Source organism: Peromyscus californicus, unplaced genomic scaffold (genome assembly GCF_007827085.1).
Source record: "Peromyscus californicus insignis strain IS unplaced genomic scaffold, ASM782708v3 Scaffold_24__1_contigs__length_46423439, whole genome shotgun sequence".
Taxonomy (NCBI): domain Eukaryota; kingdom Metazoa; phylum Chordata; class Mammalia; order Rodentia; family Cricetidae; genus Peromyscus; species Peromyscus californicus.
In genome coordinates this window covers 29,127,154-29,133,379 of record NW_026294535.1, presented here as the reverse complement: position 1 = coordinate 29,133,379, position 6,226 = coordinate 29,127,154, and positions in this window count along the sequence as shown.

Below are 6,226 nucleotides of genomic sequence, written 5' to 3'. Positions count from 1 at the left end.
ATTATTTTACCCTAACAGTGTTTACACTCAGAAAATAGAAAAGTGAGAGCTGGATGCTGAGGTACCCGCCATTTTGGAAAGCAGAGACCTCTCCATAGCCTAAATCTGCATCGTGCTACATCCTAACTCCTCGCCTTGTGGGAACAGTACAGCTTAGCACTGAAATTCTGGTCCTCGGCTCAGCTGTCAACTGTGACCTTTGCCAGTTTACTTCACGTCTCCTCTTTAGTCCCAACTTCTATAAAAATGGGAAAAATAATAATGTCTGCCTTTGTAAGGATTTAAAGGCTATTAAATGCAATGCTTTTTCAACAGGGTTGGCCACAGAGTAAGCTTTCAGTCAATGTTTTCTGTCTGACACTCTTGTTAGAAGCAAATCCAATCCTGTTCAGGACTCACAGTCCAAAGAGCAGACACACTGTGGTTATTAGCAGATCGCTCTATATCATCCGGCTCTCCTCACCCATGGGCGCTGATTCCTTTTACTAGACTTTGTTTTATTCATAATAGCATATGGCATTTACTATACAACTGTTGTATATTATTTGTACATGTATATTGTATATATTTATTACTATACAATATATTGCTTCTAATTACCCCACCAGTGAATATAATGCTCCATGAGGGTGGGCCACCCTCTATTATATTCCAGAACATGGCACAGACTAAAAATGACAAGACGACATCTTTATCGAAATTCATTTTCTCTTTCTCATCACTTCCTATCAAGTTCTGTTCCCTAGTGAATCAGAATAATGATATAAGCACATGTTTATTGAGTATTTCCTGAGCGGGAGATACTGTGTGGAACATGAAAAAGGGAACGTCTCATTTAATCCTATGTGAAAAGCACTGTCAGCACCACCATGCTTCACAGAAGCTCAGAGACATGCAGCCACTGGACCAGGGTGGTCTGGCTAGTCTGCACAAGGAGGCAAGCTAGGGCTCAGAGCTGGTTTGACTGTAACATATGAGCTTCCAGACTGCGATTCTGGGTCTGGCGCAGTGTCCTTTACTATAAAATATGGAGCCTGATTCTTAAGGATAGGACCTAATCCCCAAAGAGATGCTTCATCAGCACGTACTAGGAACAAAATCTCCGTGGAGTCAACGAAGTAGAGCCCAGTGTTTGCCAGCAAGCTAAAATAGCCATCTGCGGTAATAATACACCTGTCTTCCAGTCCATTGCATTCACTCTGCCACTGTGAATAACACGTCCCAGTGCATGCCAGTTTGCTAGCCCAGCACCAGAGGATCAACAAAATGGAAACCCACGAAGCATGGGGCCCTGAATTTTTAACAGCATTCATCACCATTCTGTATTAGTTGATTGAATGGTCTGTGAAGATTTGACATTGCAAGGAGGTTGGCTATCTATGGCTGCAAGGTCCTATAAGAGCATACCTCTGAGCTTTTGAGATAATTAATTTCACGACCAGGGAAGCAAAACCCCATGAGATATGCAAATGAGATGTGAGGTTTAACTGTATCCTGGTTTCCGCAGCAACCATGCCTTCAATGACAACTATTCACTGCCTACAGGTTCAGAACTCCTGTCCCCCTTGCCTAGCCATGGGCAATTCCAGTTCACTCAAAGCAGAGTCATTTAAGTATATCTGAAAATATATTCATTTTAGAGGCTGGGGGAAGAATCAAATGCACTGAGTGCCATTTATTAGAAGGGCATCCCAGAGTTTTCAGACCATATAAAGGAGTACCAGAGAAAGCCAGGCATGCTGATACACACCTATGACCCCAGCGTTTGGTTAAGGGGAGAGCTGAGGAAGGAGGATCTCAAGTCCATCGCCGAAATGTAGGTCGGCAGCAAAGCACTCACCTGGCATGCACATGGCCCTGGTTCAACACCCAGCATGGCACAGGAGGTGAAGGTGTGTGTGGGGGGAGATGAATAAACCAAAGAAAAAGTGACAGGATTAAAGAAATATAACAGACACTAAGACAGTCAGTCACTAAAACTGTCTCATGGAGACTTCATTTATATCATGATGGTGATGCAATTACAGAGAGGAACTGCGGTGTCTCTCGCTGCTGCTGAGCAGCTCAAATATTCTTGATTGGGTGGTCTTCCACTTGAGAGTGGTCACTTTACCAGGGGCTAGACTCTTGGAGAAATCTGTCTCTGTATGAGTGTGTATCTTGATCTCCTCTCTCTCTCTCTCTCTGTCTCTCTCTGTCCTCTCTCTCTCTCTCTCTCTCTCTCTCTGTCTGTCTCTGTCTCTCTCTCTCTCTCTCTCTCTCTCTCTCTCTCTCTCTCTCTCTCTCTCTCTGTCTCTCTCTCTGTCTCTCTGTCTCTCTGTCTCTCTCTCTCTCTCTCTCTCTCTCTCTCTCTCTCTCTCTCTCTCTTTCTCTCTCTCTCTCTCTCTCTGTCTGCCAGCAGCTAAAAATTACCCATAGTTGCATAGCTAGGACTGGGATCATGGGCCCAACTCCCCTCTCCATTCTAGGATTTAGTTTGGATTTGGCTGGTACAGGTTTGGGGAATGCTGTCATAACTACTGTGAGCTTATAGGTGCAAAAGACACTATTTCCTTCTAGTCATTCACCACCTTCAGCTCCTACACCCTTTCCACCTTCTTCTAGAAAGATCCATGAGCCTTGGGAGGGGTGGGGGGCAGGATGCATCATATATGTTCCCTTTATAGCTGAGTACTCTGCAGTGCCTTATTCTGGGCCAGATGTGAGTCTCAGTGTTAACTGTCATCTGTTGCAAATAGAATCTTCTCAGATGAGGTTTGAGAGATGCATTGATGCATTGATGCATTTATCCATGGGGATAACAGTAAGTCAACTGGAGATAGTTTAGTACTACATTCACTTAGCAGCATAGTAATAGTAAGTTCTCCCCTAGGGTCTATGACCTATATATCCATAATTTCTTAGCCTGGATAATGGTTCCAGGTATAGATTTCATCTTGTGGAACAGGACTTAAATCTAATTAGAAGGTGGTTGGTTATTCCAGTGGTGTTTGTGCCACTATTATACTAGTGGACATGTCTTACCAGGCCAGTCACTATTGTAGTTGGCAAGGGTCATAGCTTAGTGTGATTGGTGATTACTTTTCTCCTCCAGGAGCATGGATAGCACCTTCCAGCAATACGAGAGCTACCCCCAGTAGGGATGAAAGTGCAGCACCATGAGTTACTTCAGTACCTATGAACTGATTGGCCATGGAACTGCATGACAGTCATTCTAGAGAAGTCAGGTCATTTTTCTTCCCTTGCACCTCAAAGCACCCACATCACAGCTGAGGCTGGGTGGTAAACAACGCATGGATGGATGCCAGAATCAGTTCATTCAATATACATTTATGGAGCACTTACCGAGTTCCCGGTACTGAGAACACAGAAATGGTCAAACATAAAAAGAAAAAAAAGAAATCCTTTTCTCATGGAGCACATATTCTAGGGAAATGATAGATTGCTGAGTAAATTCCAAATAGGGATGAGAGTTCCTAAATTGTTAAATTGTTTCACCAACGAGAATACACGTACCTTAATCTGGACACACCCAAAGAATTAACATTACTTTGCTATAGAGATCAAATTGCCCTTTCTTTAGAGGGGTATATGCCAGATGCACAGAAAGGGTTCAAGGTTAAATCAGTGGGGGAAATGCTAACAGTGTTGTTCCTTCCCTGTGAGGGAAAGCAGGCACGTCCCCAGAGCACCACACATACATTATGCTGTAATATTATCACAAAGCAGAGGACTAGCGTTGAACAGGTGAGTCGTTACACTACCCTCGGGTTATGTTTAACCTAAAGAAGCAGAGGGAAGTGAAATCAGTCATGGCACAGACGATGGCCCCTATTAGCTCATTTTTAGGCCTGACTAGGGAAATATCCCTGAGATGGTTTTATTTCCTCACTCACATTTATGGTAAACCAATGAAGCGCCAGACCTTTAAATGCTAATGTTTACCACCAGATGCATACATTTCGACAATAAAAGTAGGCAAAAGTGAGGTTTTCCTTCACATTTGTATTTCTCCTTTGAATTTTTAAGTAAGAAAAAACAAGTGTAGAGCTTCCTGAGGACAGAAACTCCTGTAGGGCTGGAGGGACCAAAGCAGAGGAGAGCTGATTAACAGAATGAACTGGGTTTGCCGATAATGACATGGTGGATTAGCCCTGGGCCAGACAGTGTCCTCAGCTTTGCAAGTTCAGAAACATAACATGGCATTCAGATGTGCAGAGCTTTGGGGACCCACTTAAGATACCTGTGAAAGTCACAAGATTCTGGCATATAAACATGACTGCCCATTTATGAATCTATATTGGAATTTACCTCTGAGACGGAGTACATGCTTTCTGATGGCCATGAATACTTGGACCTCCAAATTATACACCAAGAGGCAAGAATTAAAACCAATGAACTTGGACTGGGAACATAGCTCAGGAACAGTGTTCTTGCCCTAGATACACAAGGCCTGACATTCAATTTCCAGAACTTGAAGGGAGAAAAAGAAATAACTGGGACTTGAAACTTGACAAGTCTGAAGACATTAGTGTTCTACCATGACTAGAGACAAAGCAACCGTGGTCTGAGGAAATGACTCTGTCATAAAGTGGTTGCTTTGTAAGCATAAGGACATAAGTTCGATCCCCAGGAGCCATGTAAAAAACTGAACACAGCAATAGGCACTTGGGAATATAATGCTGGGAAGGCAAACCCATGTGAATTCCTAGAAGGCTTATTTGGTTATCCCCAGACTAGTGAAAAACCTTACCTCAAAAGTGAGGTAAATGAGACACAATACCCAGGTTGTCCTCTGCCCTTCACATACATGTGCACTCATATGCTAAGGTACTTTCCTCATATTCCCAAGTGCACCAGCACACCCATGAACACACATACACACACAAGACCAAAAAACTTAACGGTATTTTGTATAGTAAATAGAGTAGCACAGAAGCTACAAGTTTAGCATTTGAGGGAGGCAACACCCAAGTCCCGCCCACCACTTGGATTAACCTTGGAAAAGCTTGCTAGTGCTCAGTTCATCCTTCTGAATGTGTGGCTAAAGATTAAGGGGAGACAATCCACATAAAGGGTTTAGGGCAATGGTTGATACACAGAAAGTATGCAGTATGTGTTCGGTACTGTTTTCCTAGCTGAAGTGTTGGTACTGGGTGTTTTGAGATGGAAGTCTGCCTTTACAGCAGTGTCTAGATGAAGATTGAGATGGGTTTGATGCCATCAACTGGATGGTAGAGCTTGACAGGTATTTCTCTGTCAATATTGTTTTCACAAACATCTTTGAATGCCCTGTCATCAGAGTAAGCCAATTACAATTCTCTTACAGGGACAAGAGTGTCCTTTCTCACCAGCCACCTTCCTGGAACATCTTCCTTTGGTTTGAAGGGTTTTCTAAATCCCTCAAGTAAATAAGACATTTACTTGAGAGATTGTACAGTTTATTAACTATAGCTCACAAGTTTCCTCCTCAAAGCTTGCAGGTGAATTTTCTATACCGTGGTATTAATTCATTATCTTTAAAAAGATTTCTCTGGACTAAGCTCATATTTCTCTGTCAAAATGCCACAATGTTCCACAGATAGCTCTTAATACACAGTTCATATATAGTACAAATAAACTAATATATAAACTAGGAATATAAGTTTCATAGTTCTCTATAGCAAATTCACAGTGCAATGCCCAGATGTAATAATGCCAAGTACATAACTCATGCTTCCCAGTATTGAGAATCATCACATTTATAGAGCTTATACTGCCCTGTAAAGAACATACACTGCCCATTAAAGAGCTCATATTACACAGTATAAAGTTCATGGTGCCCTGTATGGCGCTCTCAGGGCCTTGTATGGAACTCACAGTACCCTGCCTACAACTCATATGTACTTGCATAAGGAGTCATAATGTTCTGAAATATATCATAGTGTTTCTCTGTGTAGCTAATACCACAGTGGTGTAGAGCTCATAATGACCTTTATGACCTCATAATGCATTAATACTGAACTATGTATCTTGTATAGATAGAGCTTATTGCAAACCTGTCTATAGAGTTCCTGGTGCCTAGTGCAGACATTAGTGTGCACCTGTTAAGAGTCAAATATTGATTTTCAAAATATGAAAAAAGGACATAGTGAACATTCTGGGGCACTGGCAATATTTCGTTCTTTGGGTAGTTTGTGGACAGACAGATGTGTGTTTATGTGTGTGTGAAAAATCAGTGAGCTGT